Here is an 18,338-nt window from a genome sequence, read left to right as displayed (position 1 = left end):
AATCTGCTAGGTAAAACTGGACAGGGGGAGACTTTAGGAAAAAGACAGTTCCTCAGATAAGCCACATGGGTCTTTAAATGGCTTGCCAATCATGAACTGTACCTGCAAACACATTGGTAACCAAGCTAATGGAGTAGCGGTTTTACATGTGTTGTACATTTGGCGTTATTTTACATCATTCTACAGCACTTGAAGTTTCTGTATGCTGTTCAGGGGTAGCCCTATGTAGAAGGCATTGTAGTTATTTTATAAATATTTGTAGCATTTATTAAATTTATATAGCTTTATATAATAGCTTTATATATAGCTGCTCATCTAGATTTTCAATCCTGGGCCTAGAAAGACTAGAACTAAGACGCCTTAAACAAGATCTAAGTATTGCCCACAAGATCATATGCTGCAACGTCCTGCCTGTCGGCGACTACTTCAGCTTCAACCACAACAACACAAGAGCACACAACAGATTTAAACTTAATATTAAACGCTCCAAACTTGACTGTAAAAAATATGACTTCAGTAACCGAGTTGTCGAAGTGTGGAACTCATTACCGGACTCCATAGTGTCATCCCCAAACCCCCAACAATTTACCCTTAGATTATCTACAGTTGACCTATCCAGATTCCTAAGAGGTCAGTAAGGGGCGAGTACTGCATCTCAAACGATCCATCTGTTAAACTACTGCATTTTGCAGATGATATAACAGTGATCGGACTCATTCGAGACAATGATGAATCCGCATACAGACGGGAAGTTGAGCAACTATCCTTGTGATGTGACCAGAACAATCTAGAACTGAACACACTTAAAACCGTAGAAATGGTGGTAGACTTTAAGAGAAACCCTTCCACCCTTCCACCTCTCACAGTACTAGACAACACAGTATCAACAGTAGAGACCTTCAAATTTCTAGGTTCTATCATATCTCAAGACCTAAAATGGTCACCTAACATCAAAAACATCATCAAAAAAGCACAACAAAGAATGTTCTTTCTGCGCCAGCTCAGGAAGCTCAAACTGCCCAAGGAGCTGCTGATACAGTTCTACAGAGGAATCATTGAGTCTGTCATCTGCACCTCTATAACTGTCTGGTTTGGTGCTGCAACCCAACAGGACCGACACAGACTTCAGAGGATAATCAGAACTGCAGAAAAAACAATTGCTGCCAACCTGCCTTCCATTGAGGACCTGTATACTGCACGAGTCAAAAAGAGGGCGGGAAAAATATTTACTGACCCCTCACATCCTGGACACAAATTGTTTCAACTCCTACCCTCAAAACGTCGCTACAGAGCACCGCATACCAAGACAACTAGACACAAGAACAGTTTTTTTCCGAAAGCCATCACTCTACTAAACAAATAATTCCCTCAACACTGTCAGACTTTCTACTAAATCTGCACTTCTATTCTACTAGTTTTTCTCATCATTCCTTTCACCCATTTCCTCCCATGTTGACTGTATGACTGTAACTTGTTGCTTATATCCTAAGATTTTTATTAATATTGCTTCTTCATTGCTTATTTGACCCCTATGACAATCATTAAGTGTTGTACCACATGATTCTTGACAAATGTATATTTTATTTTATGTACGCTGAGAACATATGCACCAAGACAAATTCCTTGTGTGTCCAATCACACTTGGCCAATAAAAATTCTATTCTATTCTATTCTATTCTACAAGTGCACTAGAGTGCCTTTCGTCCCCTGTCCTATTGCTCTCCTATATCTCCTATTCCTTTCTTATATTCCTAGATCTCTGCTATTCTTTCATTGATATATTCTATTACTATATCTTCTTTTCTATTCTTTCATAGATATATTTTACTACGAGTATCCCCTCTATAACCTTCATCATGTATTTTACTATGTGTATATATATATATATATATATGACGGTCTTGGTATATTCGGGTTTCTTCCCGTGTAGGATTTGGAAATTTCTGGTGACGTTTCGACGAGGTCCCACTCATCATCTTCAGGCTGGTGTTTCTGTCCTTGTTCACACACACTAAAACTCTCATTGTGTATTGGACAAAATAAATAAATAAATAAATTATTTTACATTGTTCTACAGCACTTGAAGTTTCTGTATGCTGTTCAGGGGTAGCCCTATGTAGAAGGCATTGTAATTATTTTATAAATATTTGTAGCATTTATTAAATTTATATAGTTGCTCATCTCACTGCTGAGACTCTAGACAGTCTACAAAAACACAGAAGAATAAAAACTTATCAAAAGATCCCCCAAAACTGCAAAACCGCTAACAATAAAATGATTAAAACCTTTAAAAAAACATAACCTGTAGGAGGGCACCAATCATTTCCCAAAAATATATATCTATTTATAGGCTCTTCATCGGTGAATTATTAAACCATTACATAAAGTTCCTCACATATTTTTTTTCATAAGAAGTAAAAAGTACACTGAGTGAGATATGCCAATTGAACAGACAGATTTCAGAAAAGACAACAGGATGTGAATCCACATGGCTAGTGTAAGATAATGAAAAAAAGCAAGATAATATAAACAGAATTTACTTTTGTTGTATGGAAAATAGCAGGACTTTAATTGTGCATATCATCAAGAACAGCTAATGGCTTAACACAGACTATTCTTCTGAAGAATATTTACAATGAGCAAGAATGGTAAGAACGGTTTGGAAAAACAGAACGGTCTTGTATAACAAAAGGCAGACAAGGATTCCCATATCTGCATCTATTTAATTTTTTTTTTTAAATCTCATTATAAAAGTAAAAGTGAAAATTAATATTAAATTAATATTAATATTAAGAGAAATTTAATCTAGAGCATGTATAATGAATTTACAGCTGTTGACTAAGAAATTTAGGGATGAATAGTTTTGTTTCCTGTGCCCAAGAGCAGTTGTAGGTAGTCTTCACTTAATGATTAGTTATTCAAAGTTACGACTGACCCTATTCCCAAGGCACATGACCCAGTTCTGGAGTGATGGCAGCACTCTCCATGGTCACATAACCACATTTTGTGCACTTGGCAACCAATTTTTATAAACTCATGTGACTATGAGTTAATATGCAGTTTTCAAGTTTTACTATTCAAATCCAGTCTAGTCAAAAGGGGCCGTAGGAATGAATGGTCTTGCTTACAACCAGTACAATTGTTTTATAACTGCTGCAATAAAAGCTAGTAAAATCACATCTGTCGGTGGGTGACTTGATTTATGACTGTTATGACTTAGGCAGAAATTCCAGGCTCAATTTACAGTTCTAAGTTGAGGTCTATCTATAAAGATAGTTCAATAGACACTAATAATAAACTTTAAAAAGATATGATAGGATGATATCAATGATAGCAGTTTTCCAATCTATCAGGGGTTGCCACAAAGAAGAGTGAGTCAGGCTATTCTCCAAAGTACCAGGGGATAGAACAAGAAGCAATGAGTGGAAACTAAACAAGGAGAGAAGCAACTTAGAACTAAAGAGAAATTTCTTGACAGTTAGAACAATTGATCAGTGGAACGGTTTGCCTACAGAAGTTGAGAATGCTCCAACACTGGAAGTTTTTAAGAAGATGTTGGATAACTATTTGTCTGAATTAATGCAGGATCTCCTGCTGAAGCAGGGGTTAGACCAGAAGACCTCCAAGGTCCCTTCCAACTCCGCTATTATTATTATAGATGATATGCATATTTCTATATATCAACAGTAAGAATAACATTTCAACATTTAGCTGTTAAAAACTAAATTTTGTGAAGAAACAAAAAAAATGTAGACATTGATCAGTATGGAGACAGGGACACAGTGGACACAGTGATTTCAAGAAGAACCAAACAGTCCAGGAACAAAAAAAAAGCACAGGATTCGGATTTCTCTCAACATACATTCAAAAATAGTGTACCATCTAACTTTCCATGAATAAAATACGGTATTTTGTTAGTAACTAATATCAATCATCAAAAAAGTTGCAAAAGTTTTTTTTTTAAAAAATTGTCATCGCGAAAGGGCTATTTCGCGAGTTTACAACCCGGAAGTAAACTCCACCATCTGCGCATGCGTGCCTTTTTTTCTATGGCCACGCATGCGTAGATGGTGGAGTTCCCCAGCTGGGAAGCTGGGCGGCTTCCCTGGGTCTTCCCCCTCTTGCCCCGGTAAGACCCCAGCGGCAGCACGAGCAACGGCGTGGGCGGGCGGGCGGCACGCGCGGGGACACCCCAGCTCCGCTCCCCAGCTGGGAAGCGGCCCCAGCAACAGCGTGGGCGGGCGGGCGGTGCGCGCGCGCTTGGGGACACCCCAGCTCCGCTCCCCAGCTGGGAAGCGGCCCCAGCAACAGCGTGGGTGGGCGGGCGGTGCGCGCGCGCTTGGGGACACCCCAGCTCCGCTCCCCAGCTGGGAAGCGGCCCCAGCAACGCGCGCGCGCTTGGGGAAACCCCAGCTCCGCTCCCCAGCTGGGAAGCGGCCCCAGCAACAGCGTGGGCGGGCGGTGCGCGCGCGCTTGGGGACACCCCAGCTCCGCTCCCCAGCTGGGAAGCAGCCCCAGCAACAGCGTGGGTGGGCGGGCGGTGCGCGCGCGCTTGGGGACACCCCAGCTCCGCTCCCCAGCTGGGAAGCGGCCCCAGCAACAGCGTGGGCGGGCGGTGCGCGCGCGCTTGGGGAAACCCCAGCTCCGCTCCCCAGCTGGGAAGCGGCCCCAGCAACGCGCGTGCGCTTGGGGAAACCCCAGCTCCGCTCCCCAGCTGGGAAGCGGCCCCAGTAACACGCGCGCGCTTGGGGAAACCCCAGCTCCGCTCCCCAGCTGGGAAGCGGCCCCAGCAACAGCGTGGGCGGGCAGTGCGCGCGCGCTTGGGGACACCCCAGCTCCGCTCCCCAGCTGGGAAGCGGCCCCAGCAACGCGCGCGCACTTGGGGACACCCCAGCTCCGCTCCCCAGCTGGGAAGCGGCCCCAGCAACAGCGTGGGCGGGCGGGTGGCACGCGGGGAAAAACCAGGCGCGAGCAACGGGGTGGGCGGGCGAAGGGCGGGCGGCGGTGGAAGTAAAAACACCATCTGCGCATGCGCAGATGGTGTTTTTACTTCCGCACCGCTACTTCGCGAAAAATCGATCATCGCTTGGGGTCCTGGAACGGAACCCTCGCGATGATCGAGGGACCACTGTACATACTTTTCTTTTAATTAAATTCCCTCCTTAATGTTCCTTCAAAAAGTACAACACCAATTATATTTCTAACTTATTAACCATTATGCCAAAGTGCTTCCTTCTTTCTTAATGCATTTTTCTATAAACCAAGAAAACCTTGTATAGCCAATCAGATGTTAACAAAAGAAAATTAAAAACAAAACATAAACATATATGAATTTCAGACTTCTTCCCCCCTCTAAATAGCACGTTCCCATTTTGTTTTTTTACTTCAAAATAAGGTATGTGCAGTGTGCATAGGGATTTGTTCATAGTTTTTTTTTTATTGTCCGGCACTCCAACAGTCCGAGGGACAGTGAACTGGCCCCCTGTGTAAAAAGTTTGGGGACCCCTGGTCTAAACCATGGGTAGGCAAAGTTGATTCTTCTATGACCTATGGACTTCAACTCCCAGAATTCCTGAATAAATCATGCTAGATCAGAATTTTTGGGAGTTGAAATCCATATGTCATAGAAGAGCCAACTTTGCCTACCCCTGGTCTAAACTAGTGTTTCCCCCCCCCCTCCCTGAAGAAGTAAACATTTCATGCCTCTCTCCAACTCTCCGCTTTGTCGTATTTCCTCCTCTTAGCTTTATGACTTATGTTTGTCTCATTGTTTCCGTCTCTCTCCTCCTTTCTTTTTATACCTGTTAAATATTTTTTTCCATGGTGTCTCTTAAGATTTGTTATATGTACTTCATATTTCCTACTCTGTGGTGCCTGCTATTGTTCAGTACAAAAAACCTCTACTCCCTGCAGCAAAAAAAAAGTTCCCCGGGGTCATGCCCCCCTGGCATTGCTCCGTGCCCCCCCAGGGGGCCCGCCCCACTATTTGAGAAGCACTGGTCTAAACTGAATAGCCTCTATCTGACTCAATTATCAGATTCCATAATCTGGTGTCTGCTAATACAAGCCTTAAACAATCCTAAACATACTTTGAGTATGCCAGAGTGCAACAACCTAGGCCCACAATTTTGTAGGTGAACTGTATCTGGAATGAAATATTTTAAAAGCTATATCCAAGATTTGATAGGCAAAATATTAACAGTGCTTGCAATGATTTTGTACTGTACAAGAAAAATATCAATGTTATTTTGCAACCCATTATTTCTATATGAATATGAATCAGAGAAATAAACTATGTCAATTTTTTCACAACATACTCATTATGGGATATTGTTTGAACCTTCACTAATGATTCCTTGAAATTAGTTATTACAGTGCTCAGAATCTAGAAGGACATTTCTGTGGCACTAAAGAACAGGAAAGAACATACACACACATATACACAGAAAGACACCATTCATTAGCCAGTGATGATAATGGCCTATATACAATATTTTTTTTTCCTATTGGTTTTAAAAAGGGAAATAAACTGAGCATAAGCTGGAGAGCAAGGCTAACTAGGACTTTGTTCATCCAATCAATAAGCTGTTTTATCTGTGAAAAGTAAATGCTGCTTAAATAACCTTCACTCACTTTTTACCTCATCACATTTTGCATGCTATAATCTACATTTTATAGGTATTTATTAAAAAGCACATATTATTTTGAAATTCAGTATTTTCTGAATGATGGAAACAACTTTCCCAATTATTTCTGTGGATATTTGTTATCTGGGTAAATAGTGGCACCCCATGTTCGAGTCTTTTTCTTGCAAAAAGCTTAATTCTTAGGAGTAAGAAATTCCTACTTATTATTTTTCAAGTTCTTTTGCAAGTAATGTTACATAATCTCCTCCATTTACATTACACAATTTCCATTAGAAAGCATGAAAAATATCAGAAAATAAAACTCTGTAGGACTCTTCTTTCTGAAACAGGATTTATAAACATTTGCAGCCTCAAACCTTATTTACGTAACAGACCTAGGGAGAGATAAGACTCTCCATTCACATCCTTCTGAAAAAGAAATTGTTTCAAGGATAGAGAAGCATAAGTTCCAAATAAAATCAGAGAAGCTACTCTGTCTGTTGGCTCAGTTTTCATATATTGTAGTATGTTTTAGCATATAAGCCAGCTCCTTTATTCAGAACACTCACCACAAATGTGAATATGTGATTTGTGATTCAGGAATTGAAAATCATTTCTACTATGTGTGATACTCATTTGTGTATGTGTCATCAGCAGCAGCCAACCGCCTATCACTTCTTATACCTATTTGCATTAAAAAGTAACTGCTTTGCATTCAATGCTGCTAAATCAAAAAGTTGCTTAGCAACTAACTGGCCCTCACATCAGATAAATCTACTCTCAACAGATGCTGCAGCCTTTGACCTGCTATGAAGTACTCAAGGAATCACCAAAGGGTAAAGCAGCAGTACAAAATAGTCTAATATTAAGAAATTAATATATTGAGAAGCCAACAAAGCAAATTATTTTGAATAAATGCACATTAAAAACAGAAGAAATCCAGTTACTGGTTGGGTACATATTCAGTGAATATGTTAGATTTCACACCTATTTCTAGTGAATATAAAAACAAAAAAAAGATGTGTGATCAAGGACCCTTTTAGCCAGTACAGTACAGTGATCCCTCGATTTTCGCGGGTTCAAACTTCGCGAAATGGCTATACCACGGTTTTTCAAAATATATTAATTAAAAAATACTCCACAGTTTTTTTTCTATACCACGGTTTTTCCCACCCGATGACGTCATACGTCATCACCAAGAATCACTTCTCTCTCTCTTTCTTGTTATTCTCTGCTTCAATCATTTTCTCATTTCTCTTTTTTTCTCCCCTTTTTTCTATCATTTTTTTCTCTCTCTCTACCTTCCACTCTCCCCCTCTTGCTCTCTCTCTCTTTCTCCCTCTCTCTCTCCCTCTCTCCTTTCTATCTCGCTCTGTCTGTTGCTCTCTCTCTGTGAGAACGCCTGCCCCGCCTCTCCTGCAGCCCCCTCACTGACAGCTGGGGCAAAAGCGCTCTCAGCTAAGGGACTGCAGGAGGGGAGGGGCAGGCATTCTCAAAGCGCTCAGAGTGGCTAGCGGCCGAATGAGGAGGACGAGAAGCTGTAGCTGCCAGCACTGCTGCAGGAGGACCCATGCCCCAAGAAAGCCGGTGAGAGGGGCGGATTGGGTGGGCGGGGGATAGCGACGAGGGGGCCAGAGGCACTGGGGGGGCGGGGGCGGCCGACATTCAAAACAATCTTTGCCGGCCTCCGCACTTTCGTCGCTCCCCGCCCCCAACTTCAAGCCCGGCTCCTTGCGTGGCCTTGGAAAAGGGTGTGCGGGGGTAGTTTTTGGCTGTCCAAAAACTTTTGTTTTTACTTCCGCATCTCTACTTTGTGGAAATTCGACTTTCGTGGGCAGTCTGGGAACGCAACCCCCACGAAAATCGAGGGATCACTGTATCTTAATTTTCTTAAGAGGGGAGGAGAAGAATGGGTGCTTCTTGAAACATCCAAATTCTCTATTAACTCTCTAATTGCTCTGGTTTCAAATTGAAATTACAATTGGGTTCAAAGACCCAATGAGAGATTGTCCATATAATACCGCAATGGAATGTTTTACCTGGACACATGATCTTTAGTTATCTGTTTGCTGTTCACCCACCTCATGTTTTGGAATTATCATGATGATCCTACCAATTTTAATGAACCTTATTATTCAGATTTGAGATTGATTTATGAATTGTTGTCCAGATAATATGATAAAATGTCAACATAAATGGATGTTATGGAAACGTAAGGGCCGGCATTAACTAAACATGGAGACCCTGCTTTTGATCCTGGGATTGATTACAACCAATATGACTATCAGAAATAAAGAGCTTTATCAATACTGAAGTATTGGATGATGGATTATTGAAATAGTTGTTGAGACACTGAAATGCAACTCTGTCCTTTATAAAGCTGCAATATAAGTTTAGAACAGCTCTTTTGTTGGGACTTCATAAAGTACATTGAAGCATTTCATCATTCTGGTCTTTTGTAGCAGGATCACTCCTGAAGGGATGGGATGCCACTAAATTGCTGCTTTTTAATAAGTATTAAACCAACAAACAAGTCTTCTATAAACAAACAAATCTCTAAAAATAGTTGATAGCATCCTTCATACCAACTGTTGATTCTAAGCTTTATTTAAAAAGATAAAATCCTTCAGATGAGCTATTTTTTTCTAGAGACTACAAGGTCAAAACGATGCTGTTTTTAAAGAAAACAATATGGTAATAGTTTGCCTGCTGTCTTTTTTTTTTTTAAGGTCCCTAAATCTAGCATGCAGATTTGGTATTGCCTGATGGTTTTTAGAAAGCAGTATCAAATAGAAGTTTAGTAAGATAGCTGACAACTTTTGGAACTGATTAGTATCATTTAAGGAGGTTTATGAGTAATTGGGAAGATTATATATGTTCTGGTTTCTGGTAAAAATTTAGCAATTACAAATAACTCTTATTAAAAAACTCCATTTATTTCTCTGCTCTCCTGTAATTCAAACACATTCCATACAGCCTTGGTTCGTTATCTCTCTCTTAGCTGCATTTCTCACATTCCTCCTTCTGCTTCACTTAAACAAGATTTATTTTCCTAACAGCATAACTTTGAAAAACAGTAGCACTGACTGATAACAATACAAAATACTTTGGCTTACTTTAGCGTGGCAAAAACACATCCATTTTTCCTTTCGGCAACGTTGAAACTCCACCCTTCGTCTCCACTGACTCCCTGATGTGCCAAATACATCACTACAATATTTAACCCCTTCCTCTCCTTAATATCTTCTTCCAGACCTTTGCTCTCTATGTTTTTGGGCCCTTCTGAATTTAGGGTTAACCCAGCGAGCGTCTGATTCTCCCTCACTAGATCCTGAACTCATAGTCCCATCCTGTGGCTGGCCTCCCACCTGTTATACTACCTGTAACCCCGGGCCCCCCACTAATTCATAAACACTATCTGAATCTGAGTCCTCAATATCTTCATCATCCTCCAACTGATCAGGAGTATGTACAACAATATATTCTTTTGGTTAAGTAATATACTGTATGTGTATACTGTTGGTTAAGTAATATACTTGTCTGTTGATCATACAGTTTGAAAAGGGGCTTAGGGTTTCAGCTGACTCCTTGAACAAATAACTAGCCAGTTGATAGAGATTTTAAACTGATTTGTGACGATTGTTGGTATAAGGCAGTATGAGCTATCTAGATAAAATAAACTACCAGACTGCAGTGAGGAGGAATTAATAAATATAATACATATCAGTACCAATCATGCTGGAAAATAAAAAGGATCAGACCTAGAAGCTATTTTTCTAGGTAGCAGATTGAAGTCAAATTCTCAGAAAGGATACCTATTCCATTTAGAGGCTAGCCAGACTGACAAAACTCATATCATCTCCTGATTGAGATGATATTTAGTAAGTAGAATTAGATATTTTTTTTAGGCACTTGAGAACATTTTGCTGTAATACAAACTCTCTGAATGAGAAAGTTTTGGCCTTGAACCAAAATGGAAACATGGAATTAAAAATGAGTACAGTAATCCTTCACTACTTCACGATTCATCTTTTGCGGATTTGCTACTTCATGGGTTTTTTCAAAGGAGGCTTATGGCTTAGAACACCGGGGCACAGGGGCGGTTTGTGTGTGTGTGTGTGTGAACTGTAGTGGCGGCTTCCTTCAGCCCGCATATCACGGGGGAAGGCTCGGCTTTGTCTTGTCCTCTAGTTCATGGATGCTTCTCAACTCTCTAAATATCATCCACCACCGCCCGACTACAGGAAAGCCGCCAACACCGCTGCTGACCACTGACAGAAGCCGGTCTCTCTCAGCGGTCAGCAGCGGTGGGTTGTTAATTAACAATACAGGCAGGGTTTTAAAAGTCCAAATACTCGTTAAATACATTAAAAATATATTTCCTCTATTTTGCGGAAATTTGTTTTTCTCTGGTGGTCTTGGAATGCATCCCCCACAAAAAATGAGGGATCATTGTATTTAAACTGAAAACTGGGAAAGAACTGGGTTTCAAAGCGTGTAAATATTTCAAAGATACTATGTGGGATAGAATGAAATTTGTCTATAGATTCATGGATGTCAAAGTCATTCAGAAGAGAACATTGCAACAATAATGCCATAAATAGGGTGGGGGTAATAGTAAGATGAGAAACAAAATACAAACTTACTAGGTCCTTGTTTGTTCCAGCAGAGGTGTTTATATGTACAGTATTATATGTTTATATGTACAGTATTATGAAACTTTATAAGTAAAGTATTATGAAACTGCTATTATCAAATGCTAATTTGCCCTAGCTTTTCTTAACTTCCAAGCATTGGCTAAATATGGTGGCTGATCTATTTTCTAAAAACTATCTAAGCCTGTGCATGTGTCATCATATTTTGTGAAAGCAATTTCCATAAATTACCTGAATATGTTACAAACAACCATTTTTATGTATCCTAAATCTCTTCCCCAAAAAGTTTTTCGGTATATTTCTAAGGTGCTAGTGTGATATGAGAGACAATATCTGTGTCTTTTTCCCATATTTTGCATCATTTAAAAAAGTTTCATAATACTTATTAAGCCTTAAGGCCAGCTGACCATTAGGACAAAACAGAGTAACAATACTATCTACTGTCAATCTTTTTGCTCATCAAGAATAGAAATTCATAAGATTAACAAATTAACATGTTAGATGCAAAGATACTAATTTTTTGTAAAAAAAGACTTCAGTTAAGTGGATCAATGTATAAGTTTAAAAATGCATTATCTAACAATTAAGAAGTAATTTTAGAATATTTTTGACAAAGAATTTAAGAAATCCAAAGTTACTAAGGTTAATTGTTCCATAGTTTCCAAAAGGTGATTCCTGGATCATAAACAATAGGATCATTGAGTAGCCAAGGATAACACAACATTTTCAAAGCAGAGATTATAGGAAATGACTTGGGGGGTGGGCGGGTTCTGACTACATAATGACTTACCTTATAGCAGGTAAAGCGCTTGGTGTTTGCTTCTATGTAGCTCAGTAATGTTTGCTGTTGTCTGAAACTGAAAAAGTTAAAAAGTTAAAAAGAAACTGTGACGATCATAGAAATTGAATAAATAAATAAATAAATAAATAAATGTTAGTAGAATTCACTTGTCAAAATGATGAAATAGAAAAAGCTTTTATACCTGATCATGGCCAAAAAAAAATCCCCTTAACATAATATATAAAAGTGCAAAATGGCTTTTGTTGTTGCTCAAGGGAGGAAAAAGCACTATGGTTAATTTAGATACTAAGACTCTTTAGACAATCTCCTTGGGATAGCTCATAAAAATATTTTTTGTCCAAATAAATGGAAACTGGCAAATCCCAATTCTTACTAGATTCTTAATAAAATGCCTATTAATTCTGAAATTTGTCATCCCTACTGGGTTGTTGTTTTAGGATATACTATAGTAACTGCAAAGATACATGTGCCCAGAAATGAAAATAAAACTCTAATTATTTTATTTATTAACTTTATCTTATTTGCTACTTCCTTCAAATTCAGTTGTGAAAAGTATCCTGTTTTAAATTTTACACAAAAGATATTGTACATATAAATAATTCTCTCTTTTTTTCTTCAAACCATTCAGATCACAATCGGCTTGATTACTTGGTGATATTCTTCTCTGGTTTCACTATGTTCCCCACAAAAAAAATTATTAAAACAAACTGTAGGTTACAAATACAGATTTTACTTTTTAGTAACTTCTACGCATGTTTTCCTGAAAATAAGACTGTCTTTTTTTTTTTTTTGGAACCCTGAAATAAGTGCTTGGCTTTATTGCCATGCACTCAAAAGTCCGATTGGGCTGATCAGGGGATGTCTTATTTTAGGGAAACAGGGTATCAGACAGTAATATGTAAGAATTATAAGCAGTTGATGTGTGAACAAGGCCTTGAGAAGCAGGGGAGGAGATGCTGCATAAGCAATGGTCAGATAAGAGAAGACATAGTTGGAAGTTGCATAACAGGTAGAGAAAAAGGCATAGAAGGGCCATTTTCTGTCTTTTCAATCTGTAAAGGTGGTGGCAATAGATTTGCATTTTCAGACTTGCAAGATCTGTTAATTTTTTTCCTGTTTTAACTGTGAAGACTGGCATAAATCAAAAAGTAGAATCTTCTGTTTTCTGCTTTATAGTCTGAGAAGTTAGAGCAGATCCTTTCAAATCTTCTTTCTCCACCTGTTACGCAGCTGCAGGCTTTGACTTCTCTTATCTAACAGTTCCCAAGTGACCACCTTTGACCCATTTCTCAAAGTTTTTCCCCCCACATGCTATTACATATAATAATCCAGATATAGGAAGAGCACTATCAACATATAAGCGATATGTAGTTATGATGGATCTCAAAGCAAGATTATAAAAGTGCCCCAGATGATCATTTGGTTTAAATTAAGGCATAGGTAAAGCCATAGAGTGAAATATGATGCTTTAAAGTAAAACTAATGTATTTGAAATGTTAATATAGATTGCTAGTTCATGTATATGCCATATGCCAGCAATTCCCAACCTTTCCAGTTTGTTAGCCTGGTGCAGGGGGAAGGGCAGTGAAGGGCTACCAAACTTATTACTACCACACTGTGGGTGTGGCGTGTGCAGGACGCCCTACATTTTCTTTCAACATCTTTCAGTGCAAATTTTCGCTACCCCACTGCATATCCACCTGTCTTGGCAGCAGCCCACCCCTAGGGAAGGGGATGGTTGTATGTGGATTGTGGGCAGTGATAGGCTCCTACGGGTATGGTCAGGAACGCAGTACTGGTAGCAGTACTGGAGCTCCACCCCAGAGCATCTTATTTATTCATTTATTTATTTATTTATTCATTCATTCATTCATTCATTCATTCATTCATTCATTCATTCATTCATTCATTCATTTAGCCAAACAAATATAGGGTGGTAATTTGTACAAATAAAACATTAGATATGTAATGATAAAAAGTAATGATAGAAGACAATAGGACAGGGACGGTAGGCACAATGGTGCACTTATGCACACTCTTACAGACCTCTTAGAAAGGGGGAGAGGACAATTGTAGATAGAGTAAGATTAAAGGTTTTGGGGTTTGGATTAGAAACCACAGAGTCAGGTAGTGCATTCCAGGCGTTGATTACTGATTACTCTTGCACTGAAAGATGTTGAAACAAAATGCATAAGCCACAGCCACAGTGTGGTAGTAAAAATTTTGGTAGCCCATCGCTGGTTGTGGGTATGTACATGCATGCATACAGCTCCATATATGTAAGTGGGGGGTAGGCATGTCCACAACTTGTGCAAGGTAAGCTTTGTATGTGAGTGCAAGCACACACTACTTGCATTAGGGGAACTTTGCGCACATGTGAAAGCATCCACCGCTCACATAAAGGGAGTTGTGCACGCATGTATGATCGCTCAACACTTTCTGTGCCTTGGTTCCAAACTGGCCACAGCTTGGTAGTGGGCTGTGATCTGGGAGTTAGGGACCCCTGCCATATACTACATAAATAAATAATGCTTTAAAATCAATATAAATAAATATAATCTACACAAAATTGGTCTGTAATGTCCATTCATTAATTGAAATAGTAATGGCTTCCATGCAACATTGAAATGGTATCAACAATTGAACAGTTAAATCTAAAAAAAAATCTGAAAATCTGAAAAAAACATGCATATGTATATATTTTGGGATTATTCAAATTTCTGATATCAATTATTTTCAAGAAAAATGACATGCACAAATATATGGCACATTTCTCGTGCCTGATTTTGATAAGCTGATTCAGGTTTCATATCTGATATGCTACTAAACTAGGCATTGGACCTATCCCTTACAGAAGAGGCCAGTGATGGGTTACGAGCCGGAATACTAAATTGCACTTGCTGCCGTGGCTCATGAGTGCTTGCGGGGCCAGAGCGATTTTGCTTCTGCACCTATAGAGGTAGCAAAATCGGGCACAGAGCTGCAGGTGCACCCGTGTTTCGGCATGCACGGAAGCAAAAAAACCCTCACCGAAACACAGGCGCACCTGCGGCTTCATGTGTGATTTTGCTACCTCCACAGGTGCAAAATCATGCTGGCCCTGCAAGCACTTATGAGCCGTGGTGGCGAGCACAGTTTAGCGTTCCGGCTTGTAACCCACCACTGGAAGTGGCTAATAAGTTATTTGGCCTGACAAACTTGGTGTTTTATAAGTAGTGTTTGTGGAAAATGTTTCTACTTAGTTGTGTACAAACCTTCCTGCTGTTTCAATTATCATGTCTCCCCCCCCCCCCAAAAAAAAAGTCTTCGGAGAGGGGCGGCATACAAATCTAAGTAATAAATAAAATAAATTTTTTAAAAAAGAATGAAGACAAGTTTACTTACTACCAGTTGAATTGTATTATTTTTCTCAAGAATCATTCTCCGCATTACATTGTGAAAGAAATATCTAAATTCTGTACTATGAATATATGTACATAGTACACTGGCTGCCGATCGGTTTCCGGTCACAATTCAAAGTGTTGGTAATGACCTTTAAAGCCCTACATCCGGAACCGCCATCTACCACACAAATCCCAGCGGCCGATAAGGCCCCACAGAGTTGACCTTCTCCAGGTCCCGTCGACCAAACAATGTCGGTTGGTGGGCCCCAGGGGAAGAGCCTTCTCTGTGGCGGCCCTGGCCCTCTGGAACCAACTCCCCCCAGAGATTAGAATGGCTCCCACTCTCCTTGTCTTTCGCAAATTACTTAAGACCCACCTTTGTCACCAGGCATGGGAGAGTTAAGTTATTCTTTCCCCCTAGGCTATTACAAGTTATGCATGGTATGTTTGTGTGTATGTTTGGTTTTTTAGAATAAGGGTTTTTTAGTTGTTTTTATTAATTGGATTGTTCATGTTGTTTTATCACTGTTGTTAGCTGCCCCGAGTCTGCGGAGAGGGGCAGCATACAAATCCAATTAATAATAATAATAATAATAATAATAATAATAATAATAATAATAATGTTCCAATAAACTTAGTGAACTAATAAATAAACTTAGTGAACAAAATTTGTATCAGTAAAACAGATAAAGGGGAACAATTATTTAACATGTAGCATGTAGAGTACAGTGATACCTCGTCTTACAAACGCCTCGTCATACAAACTTTTCGAGATACAAACCCGGGGTTTAAGATTTTTTTGCCTCTTCTTACAGACTATTTTCACCTTACAAACCCGCCGCCACTGCTGGGATGCCCCGCCTCCGGACTTCCGTTGCCAGCGAGGCACCCGTTTTTGCACTGCTGGGATTTCCCTGAGGCTCCCCTCCATGGGAAACACCACCTCCGGACTTCCGTGTTTTTGTGATGCTGCAGGAGAATCCCAGCAGGGGAATCCAACAGCGCAAAAATGGCCAGTTCACTGGCAACGGAAGTCTGGAGGTGGGGTTTCCTAGCGAGGGGAGCCTCAATGAAATCGCAGCATCGCAAAAACACAGAGGTCCGGAGGTGGGGTTTCGAGGACTTCGGTGTTTTTGCAATTCTGCGATTTCAATGATGCTCCCTTCACTGGGAAACCCCACCTCCAGTCCTCCGTTGCCAGCCAAGCGCTAGTTTTTGCGGTGCTGGGATTCCCCTGCAGCATCGCAAAAACACAGAAGTCCAGAGGTGGAGTTTCCCATGGAGGGGAGCCTCAGGGGAATCCCAGCAGCGCAAAAACGGGCGCTTCGGCTGGCAAAAGGGGTGAATTTTGGGCTTGTACAAATTTATCACTTTTCAATTGATTCCTATGGGAAACATTGTTTCATCTTACAAACTTTTCACCTTAAGAACCTCATCCCGGAACCAATTCAGTTTGTAAGACAAGGTATCACTGTACTTATGAAGCAATGCACAGGAGTATTTAGGGTGGCTTTGTCTTATTTGTTTTGTTTTGCAAGCCACTTTGGATTTTATTCCTGTTCTCTTGTAATTGTCCCTGTTTCTTTTAAACCTCTATGGCAAGCTACTTTCTTCTGCCCTTTTCTCAATCTGTCTGTTTTCTGAAGTAGAGGATTACAACTCATATCATTCTAGCAATTACAGGAACTGAACATATTAGCTGCTAAGAAAAGAGTTCTATCCGAACACATCTGAGCATCACAAGATTGAAAAGTCATGGCTGCTTGGCAAGTTATCTCAATATGTCCCCTTATTTTAAGAAGTCATATCATACTCAGCCTGGCGTGATTTAGCATATATCTCGCCTATCTCCTAATAAGGGAAAGAATTCTGAAGCTGCTAAAAGTACACAATATAGCCCCAAATGCTGTCACCCCAATTCCCCTTTCTGAAGAGACAGAAATTGCATACTCTAAATTAATTTATCTTAGGTAAACAGCAAGAACCATGTTATAAACAGTATTGACTTCACTTCAACTTGTTAAACTTTTTCATCCACATACTTTATAAACAGAAGTGGGGGGGAAATTAATGTATGTACATAACAGCAAATGTTCTCTTACCGTTTTACTTTTAAAAAAGCACTGTTTTTATCTTATATAAACAGTGGCGATGGAATTATAAACACCATTATTCCACCTCCATGTTAATGCTCTTATTATCTTGCATAAACAGAAGTGAACGCATATGTACATGACACTAATCAATCCTTTTCTTACACAAAAACCTAGATTCTTTTTATCTTTCATAAACAGTAGGGGAAGATTTACTGAATGAAAAACACAGAGTTCCTGTTTTATATATGGGCAGGGAAAAAAAGGAGAGAACATCAGCACCCTGGATACATATTGTAACAAATGCATCTCTGTATTTATGTCTATCTCTGGTTAGTCACAAATAATGTTTTCCACAGGGCGTTGTGGAAAATATTTTCCACAACAGGCTCAGAATGAAAAGATCTAGACCTTACAGATCCTTTTAAAATCAATAACAGTTTGATCGTGGGGCCCCACCTAACTCGCAAATGTTTTTTCTGTAATAGCTTTTTTGCAAGACATTTAAATAGGATGATCGCCTTTGCAATCTCTACAGTGTTCCGTGTAAGCTGGCCAAATACGTATACAGTGTTCCCTCGATTTTCGCGGGTTCGAACTTCGCGGAACGTCTATACCACGGTTTTTCAAAAATATTAATTAAAAAATACTTCACAGTTTTTTCCCCTATACCACAGTTTTTCCCCGCCCGATGACATCATATGTCATTGCCAAACTTTCGTCTGCCTTTAAAAAACCTTTCTTTTAAAAATAAACTTTAATAAATAAACATGGTGAGT

The 18,338-nt window shown here is 39.8% G+C and overlaps 1 protein-coding gene across 16 annotated transcripts in view; it reads right to left on the bottom strand.

Annotated features, from left to right (window-relative positions):
• The window catches only part of ZBTB20 (zinc finger and BTB domain containing 20), a 635,906-nt gene that overhangs the window by 176,256 nt on the left and 441,312 nt on the right, over nt 1-18,338 (bottom strand). For all 16 annotated transcript variants that reach the window (XR_011558955.1, XM_070750021.1, XM_070750012.1 and 13 more), the window contains one exon: nt 12,072-12,138. The gene's annotated coding sequence lies outside the window, so the exon portion shown is untranslated. The remainder of the gene's footprint in view (nt 1-12,071; nt 12,139-18,338) is intronic.

This window comes from Erythrolamprus reginae, chromosome 4 (genome assembly GCF_031021105.1).
Source record: "Erythrolamprus reginae isolate rEryReg1 chromosome 4, rEryReg1.hap1, whole genome shotgun sequence".
NCBI lineage: Eukaryota > Metazoa > Chordata > Lepidosauria > Squamata > Dipsadidae > Erythrolamprus > Erythrolamprus reginae.
The sequence above is the reverse complement of the archived record's forward strand: the minus strand, read 5'-3'. Positions and strand labels throughout refer to the sequence as shown.